Here is a 14,905-nt window from a genome sequence, read left to right on the forward strand (position 1 = left end):
TGTCAAAAAACTTGATACTACGAATTGAGTATTTTTGTGTAGTTTAAAGGTTGGGAATTAGTTGTAGGTGAATTATAAGATGAATGGAATTGGTTTTAGGCGAAAAGATTAAGTGTAGATTGAGATATTTGGATTTCAAGTTAGTTATGTTAAAAGTTTTGGCTACATGAGAACATAACTTAGGCTTATGTTTTTTATTTCTTATGGTGAATCCTTAGTTGGTTTCAAAATGTATTGTTGTGTGAATTATTGTGTTGAATCTTTAGATTCATTAGGACCTCCTACGCATAGAGATAAAGACGAGGAAAAGCTAGTTTGAGCTTTCCACTTTTCGACGAAAGCATGCTGGTGAATGTTTGCGATAATTGCTTGTGGACATGATTCAGTGTGTTTTTTGAGAATTTAGTAGTAGCCTAAACCCTACTCTTAATTTTGAGTGTAAGCTTTCTCATACCTTTATTATCTTGTGGACAGTATGCTTATGTGGCTATAAATATATGAATTGGGATAAGATGTTATAACATGTGAGATGTGGTTATGATAACCATTGAGAAAGTGTAAATGTAAGCATGTTATACATGGTAGATGACGGCGATAATGTTGTGTTATAATGTGATATTTGCAGTGAATGGTAAGTAATATATGTGTGTTAATAACGAATATTTTGGCCTTATGATCTTTGAGACCATTGGATATAGTTGGCATGCTTCAGGATTGTGAGTACTCACCTATATATGTAATGATTTTGGGCGTTGAGGCCCTGGGACATGTTGGAGGGATAAGAGAATGTGAGTTCAGCTCCATTCAACGGGACATGTGAGGGGAAATAATGAGAGTGTTAGCGTTATGCTTCACTTTTGGTACATGTTTGACTCTATGAGTCTATGTGGTGTGTTGGAGATCTGTATATCTAATAAGTGATGATAGTGCTCACTTTTATGTTTCATAACTCAAGTGCCAAATTATCTTAAATTATGAATGTTATGTGATTATACAAGTATTGTAATATATGCTTGAATGTTATGAGATTATACAAGTATTGTGATAATATATGCTTTAATGTTATGTGATTATACGAGTATTGTAATATATGCTTGAATGTTATGAGATTATACAAGTATTGTGATATATGCTTAAATGTTATGTGATTATTTGAGCATTGTGATATATGCTTGTATGTTAGGTGATTTATGTGTAATATGATATATGCTTAAAAGCGAATATGTTTACTATGTAAGTAATAATGCACGGGTAAGAATAATATGACACTAGAGTTGGAACTGTTAAGTTATGCTATATGTTTGTTTCATTAATGCTTGATGAATTGTTTGCATTGTGGTTGTTCTAAGCATTTACTAATCTTGTTAAGCTCAGCCACTCCTTTTAAACCATTACAGTTTAGTTGTATGTTAGTGTGAGTCATGTGGTTCCGAGGGTAATCCAAGCAAGTCCTTTCCCGTTATTTCATAGGGGTTATTGTTATTTGTTTTCATTTTGGGAATAAGGCAATGTGCTACACTTTTACTGATATTTTCCATGATGTTTTGGATGCTTCCACAGACTATATGCTCCTAAGTTTATGAAATTCGTTTCATATTATGTTGATTATATCTCGGACTTACTTTCGATGTTTAAGACTAATATTACAGTCATTTTGATGTCTATTTGATGATGATATGATAGTATGGTGATTTGGTACATGTTGGAATGATTTATATGCACAAATATGTTGCAATTTTCTGGTCTGGAGCAGAGGTATCGATATTCATGTTGCAAAAACGATATCTTTGTGAATTTGAAATGTGTAGGGAAAGAATAACATAAATTGGTATCAATACCAAATCACGAGTATCAATACTCGGTGTAATTTTATCGATACTTTTGCAAAGAGACTTTGATTTTAGACAAGAAACATAATACCACTACAGCAAAATAGGTTTTTAGTGGTGTTTTTAACGGCGTTTGTATGAAAAACTCCACTAAAGAATGAGCATTAGCAGCGCTTCTTAAAAACGCCGCTAAAAACAAGCATTAGCGGTGCTTTTTAAAAAACGCCACTATAAGTTCACCTTTAGCGGCGCTTTTTAAAAAAATGCTACAAAACTTATGCTCAACGTTTTCAGCGGCTTCAGCGGCTTTAGCGGCGCTTTTTTAAAAACGCCGCTAAAGATCAAGTAATAGCAGCGCTTTTTTAAAAATGCCGCTATATGTACACCTTTAGAGGCGTTTTTCAAAAAATGCTGTAAAAGAATTTTGCAAAATGTCGTCGTTTTGTATTGAGCTTTTAGTGGCTTTAGCGGCGCTTTTTAAAAACGCCGCTAAAGATCGAGCATTAGTGGCGTTTTTGAAAAAAGCCACAAAAAATGAAAAAAATTAAAATACTATTATTTAAAATAATTTTAAAGATTTTTGGTATATGACTAATTGTTTTTTAATTTATATGTTAAATATTTTCTTATATAATTGTAAAAGAGGTAGTATTAATTTTAAAATATTGAATTAGTTATCATTATAGTTTAGGGTTTATGGTATAGGGTGTATGGTTTATGGTTTAAGCTTTAAGAGTTACTATTTTAAGGTTTATCGATTATGGATTATGGGTTTAGGGATTATGACTTATAGTTTATGATTTAAGGGTTGGGGGTCAATGGTCAGGGGTTTAGGGTTTATGGTTTTATGGTTTATGTTTTATGTTTTATGATTTAGAGTTTATAGGGATACGGGTTAGGGGTTAGGGGATATAAGTTTAGGGTTTATATTAATTAGTGCTTTTTAATTTATATATTAAATAATTTCTTATATAATTATAAAAGAGATAATATTAATTTTAATATATTAAAATTATGATTATAGTTTAAGTTATTTAAGAGATAATAGATAAATTTTATATATATTAAATGGTTTAAGATTTAAGGTTTACTTGAGATTTGTTACATGATAAAATTTTATAGAATCAATTAATGCTTTTATATTTAAAAATATTTAATATAAGCCATTTCATATATATTTAAATATTAGATTAAGAAAAAACATTGATAAATAAATAAAAAATGTATGATTGATATGGATAGGTAACTATATATAGTTAGGGTTTAGGGTGTAGGTTTATTATCTATGATTTAGGGCTTATGATCTAGGATTTAGGGTTTGGTGTTTGGAGATCATGGTTTATTTTTTGGTGTTTGGAGATCATGGTTTAATTGTATATATGAACTTTAATTTGATCTAATTTTTGTAAATTATTAACATAATTATTAATATAACATCATTTTATATTTATATATTGCATACATAAATATTTATATTTATTTAATATAAAAATACATAAATATATTTTTAAAATGTCTATGATTAAATCAAAATAAAAACTTAAAATTTTAATATTTAAAACTTTAGTCCATATTTAGTTAAAAGTTCAATATTCAAAATTTAAAAAAATTCAAAAATAATAATCTCAACACAAAAATTGTAAAAGAAAAAAATAGAAAAAAATATGTTAAAAATGAAAAAAAAATTAAAATTGAGTAATAGTGGCGTTTTTGGGTAAAACGCCGCAAAAAGTTGAGCTATAGTGGCATTTTTGGTGGGAACGTCGCAATAAATCAGAGAATTACTGGCCTTTTTTTTTTAAAAAAGGCCGCAAAAAAGCTATTACTTTTTATAAAAAAAAAAGACAAAATCCCGCTCACTATTTTTGGTTACCTGCCCGTTAACCAAATCCCCCAAATTATTTCTTTTTCCCCAAATAAAAGAGAAGAGGGGGGAGAGGAAGAAGAAGAGAGTGAAGATGAAGGGACTAAAAAGGTTAAAGGTAGTAGTAGAAAGGGGAGTTCTAGGAAATCTGGTCGAGATTCGGCTGAGAAAAAAGAGCCAGTGGCGCCAAGGGAAAGGAAAGTCGTAGAAAGATATTCAGCTTCTTCTGTTGCAAGGTCTTCCTTGTTTGTTGATATAAATTTAGCTCAATTAGTAGGTAAAAGGACTCTCTTACTTTGTTTTGAATCGAATTAGGGAAAGTGACAAAGCTTAAAGGTAGTGGGTGGTGTCCAAAAAGAACTATACTGGGAGACGAAAGAATCACGGATCTTAACGACTGGCTTTTGGACACCCATAAGCCTTTCAATGCTTTATCATCCGAAGGTGTTCTGTATGTTGAATTTGGGTTGGTAGTACCCAGTAGGTGTTTGATTTTATTTCTCAACGAACATTGTTTGGATTTATTTGAAGCAGTAAACACTAAATAGTTATAAATTCTCACATAAGTCTGTCTATCTGCAACGGGAGGATGATGATTAATTATTTGATAGTCCAACATCTATTTTTTTATTGTGTTGATTTATGTGCTTACAAAGTTGTCTTTGTGCTAATGATGTTTTCTAAATGTATATTTTTAATATGTCCAGAACATGGCTAGAAATCCAAGTTGATGCTGCTTGTGTGGATCTTAAATCTCGATCTCCATATTTTTATGAGTTTGGATGCAAGATAGCACCACTGTGAGTCTCTCCGTCAGTCCTTGTAGTATCTTTTAAAATATATGCTATTTGGATTCGAGTGTAAGTGACAAGTACTAAGTATTTTATCCAACACGGGTTTAGTTAAAATTTTCTAAGTATTTCTTTTTTGTATTTAGACGATCCTTAAAGGTTACATCCTCATGGATTGAAGAATCCAAGCAATGTAGGATCCATGCTCTTAGTTCATCTCTAGGCTGTCTGGCCAGTAGACATTCTAAATCCAACTGGACCAACAAGATTGTTTCAAATTGGTATCTAGAGAGTCTTTAAAGGATTATATATATATATATATATATATATATATATGTTTGAGCACAATTGTTTGATACTAATACTTAAAGAAGTCCGAGTAACATAATGAAAAATGGATTTTTCAGTCGCCACTTTGTGTTTTGATGGGATAGGGTTGGTGATAAAACCATTGAAATCTTGCTTTTATCGGCATTCAAGATCAGATATAAGGAGATCTTAACCAAGGCATATACTGCAGCATACACAACGGCTTCCAAATTCTTGACCCTTCTAACAAAAGAAGAATCAAATTGTGGGAATCCTTTTCCTTTATTTAAAGCTTATTTCTTTCAGTGCTATGCCTCCTTTAGATGTATAAACATTACAATTCTGCTATGTTATCCTTAGGTACGAGTGTTAGGTACAAATATACTTATATTGTCTTCAAATGCAGGGCACCTCAAGTGTATTTTTTTGGTGACAATGTTATGAACCTTAAACCAGAACTGGTAATGGGTGCAAAGCTGAAGTATAGCAGATGTGGACTAAAGGGTGCTGCACTTGGCTGTTATGTGAAGTCTTGCCATAGAAGCCATCATTTCCTTTGTGCAAAAGAGATTCCAAAATGTCGATGGGACTATGTAATTCTGCTGTACCATATTTTATATGAGATATGCTTTGATTATTTGATGTTCTGATTTTCCTTTTGTATGCTTTGCAATTTCAATTTTTTTCTTACAAATTTTTTCCTCTCTTATAGGAGGACTTCTTGTGCTTTGTCCTGCCCATTCTTCAGTCAAGTTTCCAAGTGAGAAGTCTAGAAAGGCCCATTCTGCAGCCAAGTTCCCAAATGAGAAGCCTGGAAACTGGCTATCTGCTGATGATAAAGTGCCAACTGAAAGGTAATTAATCAATTAAGATATCTTAGACGTCTTACGTAGGTGTATAACTCCATTGCATGATTTTTGAGGGACTTAATAATTATATCTTTGACTTGCATATGTATTTTATTGTGCTGAAAGGTAAACTCGTATACTGATGATATTTTTGCAAGTACTGAAATTTCTCATTAATTGATTCTTTTTAGTGTTAAAAGTTTCATGATTGATGAAATGGATACGCAAAATCTAATTTGGAAATTCTTCGATTGATAGAATACCCTTAATGGGCTTTTCTTTTCACAATAATTTACTCTCATGTGGTATTTATTTAGTTATTTATTGTTTTATTTTATTGCAGTTTCTTCTGGTCAAGTTTGCAAAAATGATTAGTGTAACTGTATCCAAGTTTTGGAGGCCGGATGTCACTCATGTGATTGCCTCTAAAGATGAGAATGGTGCATGCACTAGGACACTTAAAGTTCTCATGGCCATTTCAAATGGGAAGTGGGTTCTTAAATTAAATTGTGAGTTTGTTGTTCTTTTCCTGTTCTTAAATAAAATGTTGCAGATGGTTGGGCCACCTATAAATCAGCTTGTTGTATTTTCTGTGTTATTTTTTTTATGTTATAAGTGCAGATTCCTTTTATTTTATTTACAAATACTTAGTTGTGCTATGTACTTTGTGTAATTTGTTGAGAAATTCTTATCGTTTGCAGGTAAATAAACCATCACTTATATTCATTGGTGAAATTGATGCTTTAGCAACTAGGTATGATAATCTTGTTGCTAGTCCTATCCCTTCTTTTTTTAATACAAGAATTTGTTGAAACCACACCATTTATTTCAATATATGTTAGAGCATATATGAACACTAGCTGAGTCTTCTAGTAGAAAATTGGAGCATATATATGTAGATGTATATGTGTATACACACATATATAACGTATAATATGAACAATATTAGAAAAACTTAGGAGCTGAAATGTTCACTTTGGAAAATGATTCTGGTGTTTCTTGCCTCAATGGGGTTCATTAACTGCTCAATGGTAATGAGAAAGACTTTGGGTTGGAAAAACTTAACTCAGTCTATTGTAGGTGGCTATCTTGAATTTTTTTTCCTATTTATACTCTATTATGTTTCTCATGATATAGTGAATTTACTGAATGTGGAACTTCCTTGAGTTGTTGCTCCTCATGCTTTTTGTAAATGTTTTCAATCTAGGTTGCTGTTAAGAAAATGAAAAGAAAGTTCTACTTTTGGGAAGAGTGTGTGAATATAAGACAAGTTAAGGTAAGCTGTAATATTTCTTTGAATGTTAACAGTCTTTTGTTTTTTACATAAGCCTTAATCTTAATAGAGTGTTCCATTTATTGTGTACGCTCATCTAAGAGAAGTTAAGGTAAGCTTTTCATATTTTCTTTGACAAAATTAGTGAATTATTATCTGCAGGCCCTTCGTAAACTAAATCACCCTAATACTGTAAAGTTAAAGGAGGTTGTCAGGGAAAGCAATAAACTATTCTTCATTTTCGAGTACATGGTAAGGTTGCTTTTCCAACTTCACATTATTATTCTGCCAAAGCATGGGTTTTATGATTTTATCTTCCACATAACTATTGTATCTTCATTCCCCACAATTATAATTTAAGTTGCCTTATTTTCAATATTTTTGGTCAACACAAAGCTTAGGGACATGACTGATTAGACTAGAACTAGGAACATGGAGAGAACTTGTCCATGTCTTGGTTACAAATACCATTTTGGAATCATTTCTTAAGCAGGTGTTAGGTTACCAGGATCTGTTCAATTAATTACAATGTTTAAGCTTTTAAAATTTGAAAGGGATTCGCTTTTGAAGAATTCTATAATTGATTCTAGTGTAAGAGTTGTGCAGATACTAACTACTCCCTTCCCCTTTTCCCAAAGACAGGCAGGGAAAAACAAAGAAAAGAATAGAAAAAATCTCTCTAATTTTATCTCTTTCAACAAAATATCATAGATTTTTTTCTTAAACAATAAAGGTTTCAAGTGGTTGTTTTTGCCTACTGATCTAACTATTGAACATAACTCTTTCTTTTAAATATAATGATACAATAATTCTGTACTTCTGTAAACCACTTTCAGAGCAGCAAGTACTTTTTTTTTTCACGATCTATTTGTTCCTCAAGAAAGTATGGAAATTTTGAGCACTTAATTTAATTGTATAATTATTGTAATAGATTAGGCTATATTTGGCTTGGAAATGAATACCAAAGCGATTTTGAATTGAATTTGTTTTAAGATATTATTCCAATAGCATCAGATTCTATGGCCGTGTGAACTTTTAGTTATAATTAATGAAAAAAAATCAGCTTTTTTCTCTCTTCCATTTAAAACATTTATATATTCTTTTGATTTATTTGATGTAGTTGATTTCGAAAGAACTTGGTGTATTTGCACGAGAACTTTTGTGTGTTCGCTGCAAGACTTTTCTACGTTTTACTTGTATTGTTTTGTTCTCAGGTTGATCAACAGAAGTCCTCGTTTTTCTTCCCTATTTCATCTGGGTTATAATTGGTTGTAACTCTATTTTCGTGTTATCTTGTTTAGGTTAGAGCATTATGTGACAAGGCATAAATATGCATCTTAAAGACTAAATACATTCGCATGTGTTAGGTATAGAAAAAGGTATTTCCATTTTGGTGTTAAGATTTTATACAGTGTAGCTGCTTACTGTCTTACACTATGTTGTCCTTTTAGGCAAAATGGTTGAACAAGCAATTGAGCAAATTATGGCCTTTTGTTGTAGAGGTAAGATACATGTTCTTAGATTCATAGTAGTTGCTAGTTATTTATTTCAAAAAGGCTGAGAGAGGCTTTTGTGTAACTGAGGTTTTCCACCTTAACAGATGAAATTTAGGTAGGTTGTTCAACTCTTTTGGTTCTTTCTGAAGTGAAAATAATTGAAATTGTTCTCTATGTAACTTATAATTTAGTATTTTTTCATAGTAGATAAACCAGTATTAGACTATTGTGTTGGTTGTCTGCAATATTAAGCATTCTAAGCATCAATATATTTAGATATTTTGAGGTTTAAAGTTGAACTCAGGGAAGAAATAAAGATAAAAACAACAAACATAGTGGATCAAGAAAATGCTTTTGTAACGCCCCAATTTTTGGGAATTCTGTGTATGTTGGCGAATTTAAAATTCTTGTGTTCTGTTTGCGTGGGTGTGGGTTTAATTATGTTAGTGGGCCTCTAGAAGGGCCAAGCGTAAAGTTAAAACTCGGTAATTTTAGTTAATTTTAGCTCCATAAGAAAAGGGGTTCTGGTTAACTGGGTAAAATAAAACACAAGGAAGCCTGTGGTAAGTTGGCATGTGACGCCACTTGGGGGGCTTTAGAGGTGGCGTGTGGATGATCAAGGAGAGCTAAGGTTCGAGTCTAAAGGTAAGCAAATTAGTGATATTAATTTTGATGTAACACCCCGAACCCGAGACCGTCGCTGGAGTCGAACACGAGGTGTTAATGACTTCAAACCACTTATTAAAAATTTCCCGCACAAGCCGCTAATCTGCGTACTAGTCGCTTCAAAAATCATATCTTGAGTTCGAAGCTCAAATCCATTCCATAAACTTTCCGGAACTAGACTCCTATATCTATATGGTAGAATTTTGTAGAGTTTTTGGTTGGGCCAATTGGTACAGTTTATTAGTTAAAAACACCCCTGTTTGTGGTTCGACTACTCGACCTTCATGCATTACGACTTAGATATTTCCCTTTACTGAGCTTCAATGCTTATGCCGATTGTTTCTAATGAAACTAGACTCAAAAGGAATCTATACATATAAGGCATGACTTCTAATTGTCTCTGATTAATTTATGGTGAATTTCTAAAGTTGGAATAGGGGATCCGAATTCGCTCGCCCTATTTCACAAGAGTTTAATTATCTCCTAACATACAGACTCATATGGTCGTTTCGTTTCTTCCATATGAAAATAGACTCATCAAGCTTCGATTACATAATTTATTCCTTATTTAATTCCATTCCTACTATTTTTAGTGATTTTCAATCTCACATCATCTTCTTGCTACTAGCATCTCATTACTAAAGCAAACTATGCCTATTTTGTGATTTTTCCTTAATCTAACTAACAATTCATCATACATATCATGAATTTAACACCGAGAATAATCACCATGACAACATTATCAAACCAATTTTACTAAGACTTATGACGAAGTATCATAGGACTAAAATTCAACTTAATATTTATGCCATTTTCGCATGGCTAAAGTTTACATACCAAAGTTCAACAAAATATAATAGCCTATACATGCGAAATGTTCTCCTAGACCAACTAAGAAGAAGATACCCCAAAAGTTGCAATCCGGTGTGATGACTTAGATGACGGTCCGAGCATGCAAAAAGACGAGTCAAGGAACCTAAAATAGGTGACAAGCAAACACCGAATGAGTATATAACTCGATGAAGTCATAAGCAATGCACTACCATCCATTAATAACATTATCACAAGAGGAAACAAAATGGAGCGAGGCTAATTACTCCATCCAAACCGAACTATACCATAGTTCCTTAGACCTTTCGATTCAATCTCATACCAAGTTACACATTCACATTCCATATACTAATCAATAGGATATTTGAGGCATTTTTATACATCATTTTGTTTTCGTTACAATCATACAACTAAATGACCTTTCACTTATTCCACGATAATTCTTATGTACGTGACTTCAATTAAAATTGTCACATAGGCTCAAAACTTACCAAGCTCAACTCTAAATATAAACATAGCGCCTATTAGCCATGAACTCAAGGTACTTATGTAACACCCCAAACCCGTGACCGTCATCGGATTTGAACACGTGGTGTTACCGGGCTTACTTCCCTTATTTCTCTCTTTGTAAAATCTGATTGCTGTTCTAGGCGGGCTAGCTAACTGCGTCCTTGTCCCTTAAAAATCATATCTCGAGTTTCAAAACTCGAAACTGATTCCGTAAATTTTCCCAATTTAGACTCATATATCTATCCATGGATTTATTTCTAGAATTTTTGGTCAGCCAATTGGTACAGTTTATTAGTTAAAGTCACCAATGTTACAGAGTCGACTACACTGACCTTTGCGCGTTAAAACTTGAATATCTCTCTGCAGGGCTTTAATACTGGTACCGTTTATTTCTAATGAAACTAGACTCAAAATGGAATCTGCACATATAATGCATGACTTCTAATTCTTTCTGGATAATTTATAGTAAATTTTCAAAGTCACGACAGGGGACCCGAAACCGTTCTGCCCTGTCTCACGAGAACTTTAATATCTCTCAGATATCTGCTCATATGGTCGTTTCGTTCCATCCATATTAAACTAGATTCATCAAGGTTCAATTGCATAATTTATTCACTATTTAATTCTACTTCTACTATTTTTAGTGATTTTTCAATCTCACCTCACTTCTTCTTTGTCCGCAACGATTCTTCGCAGAGACTATGCCAATTTCATGAATCTTTCCTTGGCCTTAATCATCCATCATACATGACACAAATTATGGCCACCTTATCAAAATTAAAGTTTCTAAGACTCGTGGCTATAGGTTCTAGCATCCCACTCGACGACCACATAGGCCATTTTCACATGGCTTAAAGTTTACAACCCACAGTTCAACAAAATATAATAGCCTATACATGCCAAATGTTCTTCAACAACGAAGACAATACCAAAATATTTCAGCCGGTGTGATGACTTCAACGACGGTTCCGATCACGCAAACAATACGAGTCCGAGAGACCTAAAATAGGTGACAAGAAAACACCGAATGAGTTTATAACTCAAGAAGTCATAAGCATTCATCAATCCACCGATAAAGTTACTACAACATGAACAATAAACGAGGTTAGGTACTCATCCATATCGAATCTATACCATAATTCCTCGGACCTTTTGGTCCAATCTCATACCAAGTCATACATCCACATTTCATATTCTACACAACAAGATATTTGAAGCATTTTCACACACTAACTCATTTCCACCACAATCATATAATTTCAATCATCACATAGATTTAAGGCTTACCAAATTCAACCCCGAGCATGAACGTATTTTCTATTCGTCATGAGCTCGAGGTACTTACCCGATCCATTGTCCATACTCAACTCGATGGAGACACACCTCCATATATATAGAGTACGCACACACGAGGCTTAATACTCGATTTCGCACACTTAGTGCCACGCAATTTAAGCTCGCACACATAGTGCCATACCTTCGAGCTCGCACACCCAAAGGTCTTAGTATTTTTCCAGCATGCACACTTAGTGCCATATATTTCCAGCATGCACACTTAGTGCCAATCTCAATCACCGTACACACGTATTGCACAGACACTTAGTGCCGAAAGCAAACTTTCTACACATTTCACTATTTCTTTTACATTCAACAATTGTCATCACTCCATACACATACAATTTCATTTATATATATATATATATAGCATCCCATTAAATACAATTGCATAGATTTTACAATCATTTAAGCAATATCAAACATATGTGCTTAATGACTTACCTTGTGTTGGGCAAAATGGTTCCAACTCGGCTACTCGATGTTCTTTCCTTTGCCTTTGCTTGTTTCTCCACCTCGAGCTTCTTGAGCTTAGTCAATAAATTAACTAGTTTAACCGTCTTGCCAAATATTTATACATATATACATGACATCAACTATACTATCATCATTAATACATCAATTCACAAAATTTTATCTCATGAGCATATGACCCATTTTTACCCCATATGGCCAATGCTTCATTCATTACCCAACTAGCCATTCTACAATTTTCAACCTCATTACCACCCTTTTATGTCTAATTGTCTAAATGAGATTATCAACATGCCTATCTATAGCCGAATGTGCTAAAATTGATCTAACATCACCTACACACTTGATTAAATGGTCGAATACCTATACTATCAATTATGGCATCATTTTTATTCTTTCAAACACATAGTTTTCCTCCCATGAACACTTGGTCAATTTCTTTTCTCTTCTAGCATAGCTTCACATCTATTTGTAACATCCTATGAATCCACATACATCATATTTCTACATAAATTTCTTTTACTTTTCTTCTACTTCCATTCACAACATCAAAGACACCATACACATATATCATTACAAAGCTTGACACTTAGCATGCAAATGACATCCACACAAACCCACCTTAGCGAAACTTAACTCATCTTCATGCCTCACCACCACAACATCAAACATCAAACATCAATGATACCAAGAAGACAACACCCATGGTCAATATCATCCCCATTTCATGGTAAAGGTTTAGACCATGGGTTAGGTGGAACTCAAACTATCAACTAAAAACATGCATGAATCTCATGGATAACATCAACATACCTTAGTCTAGCAAACTCCCATGGCTGATTTTCTCAAGCTTTCCCCCCCTTTCTTCTTAGTACATTCGGCCAAGCAAGGAGAAAAATGAGAGAATGAACACTTTTTTTTTTTCATTTCTTTATTCTTCCTACATAATCCACTAACTAAACATGTTGGCAACATGTTTCCACTCATAGCATGGCCGGCCATCATGCTTCATTTTGGCTAATTTGACATGCAAGGACAACACTTTCCCACATGTATTAATAGGCCACCTTACATTTGCCTAGCACATTTCTAAATTTTCTCACATAAGTCCTATTTGATAAAAATTCACTTACAATTAACAAAATCCAAACATGAAATTTTCACACATGCATATATGCATATAATGAGCATCAATTATGATGGTTAATTATTATTATGACTCGGTTTAGTGGTCCCGAAACCACTTTCCGACTAGGGTCAATTTAGGGATGTCACAACTTACCCGATCCGCTGTCCGTGATCAACTCAATAATGTCGCACACTCAGTGTCAATAGTGATTCAAAAGCATATAGTGAGTCCGCACACTTAGTGCTATATAATCAACTCGCACACTTAGTGCTATATAATCAAACTCGCACACTTAGTGCTGTACAAATTTTAAACCCGCACACTTAGTGCCAATCTCATGATCATAAATGTTTATACCCGCACACTTAGTGCCGAAATCAACAACTCAATACATCTCACCTCTTTTCTTTTCATTCAATACTTTCATGACCACATACATACATGTATATAAATTTATCATTCCTTTCGGCATAATTACATAGACATTATGTTTATTTAAATCAATACAAAATATATGCTTAGTGACTTACCTTGTGTTGGGTAAAATAGTTCCAAGTCGGCTACTCGATGACCTTCGTCTTTCCCTTGCTTGATTCTCCTCCTTTAACTCCTTGAGCTTAATCAATAAATCAACTAGTTTAACCATCTTGCTAAACATTCATAATTCAATTACACATGCATATGTATGTTTGTATATTCAGCAACCATCCTCACTAATTACCCATTTCGTCGATTATACACATAATTAAAGGTAACATCACGAACGGGCATACTTATGTAGATTTATATATATATATACACTTCCAAATGGGCATCACAATTAGATTGAACACCACCTTCATACTCAATTAGATGGCCGAATGTATGTATATATATACAATGTCAACTATAACATCTTTTAAACACCTAATTTCATCTCATGAACACTTAATCAAATTTTCCTAATCTAGCATATATTTTCACATCTATTTGTAACATCATGTAAATTCACATATAATTACATTTCTTAAGTTCTACATTTAATGCCCATTATAGCCACTCCCATGGAACAATCGGCAACACCTACCTTTTCACTATGTTAGCCGAATACTCATTCTCTTCTTAGTCCTAAATTCGACACTTCCAACAAATTAGCTTAACAATTCCAACTTTCATGCTAACATCCCAAGCAACTTAACACATCCATATAACTAGCATGCTAATAGCATCAAGGTATCAACCAAAATTTTTAGGCTCCTTAGCCAAATTCTAACTCTCCATCAACCCCAAATCCAACCATGAGATAGATAGAATTTAGACTCATCACCCAAAGGTTGTATATACTTCCAAAGATACCCTTGAACATACCTTAATCTAGAGAACCACCCTGGCTGAATCTTCTTTCTTCCCCTTCCTCTAGTTACGGCAATTGCAAAAGAAAGAAAACATGAACACTCTTTCTTCTTCTCAAGTCACGGCAATGGAGAAGAGAGATGAGCATTTTTTTTTCTTTTTCCTTCTTTTACTAACATTATTTTATTTCCAATAACCCAATTTCTTATTATAATATC

The 14,905-nt window shown here is 33.3% G+C and overlaps 1 long non-coding RNA gene across 11 annotated transcripts; it reads left to right on the forward strand.

The window, feature by feature from the left end:
- Positions 1 to 3,653: 3,653 nt before the first annotated feature.
- On the forward strand, positions 3,654 to 8,636 carry LOC128292901 (uncharacterized). Of its 11 annotated transcripts, none has more exons than XR_008282898.1 (11): positions 3,654 to 3,970; positions 4,401 to 4,493; positions 5,200 to 5,386; positions 5,506 to 5,647; positions 5,985 to 6,150; positions 6,343 to 6,395; positions 6,849 to 6,917; positions 7,077 to 7,166; positions 8,035 to 8,128; positions 8,216 to 8,293; positions 8,366 to 8,636. It is a non-coding gene; the product is annotated as an uncharacterized LOC128292901 (long non-coding RNA). The 11 variants fall into 11 exon arrangements; XR_008282897.1 differs by having other exon boundaries at positions 3,655 to 3,970; positions 8,216 to 8,281; XR_008282888.1 differs by having other exon boundaries at positions 8,035 to 8,293.
- Positions 8,637 to 14,905: the final 6,269 nt, after the last annotated feature.

Source organism: Gossypium arboreum, chromosome 1, assembly GCF_025698485.1.
Source record: "Gossypium arboreum isolate Shixiya-1 chromosome 1, ASM2569848v2, whole genome shotgun sequence".
Classification (NCBI taxonomy): domain Eukaryota; kingdom Viridiplantae; phylum Streptophyta; class Magnoliopsida; order Malvales; family Malvaceae; genus Gossypium; species Gossypium arboreum.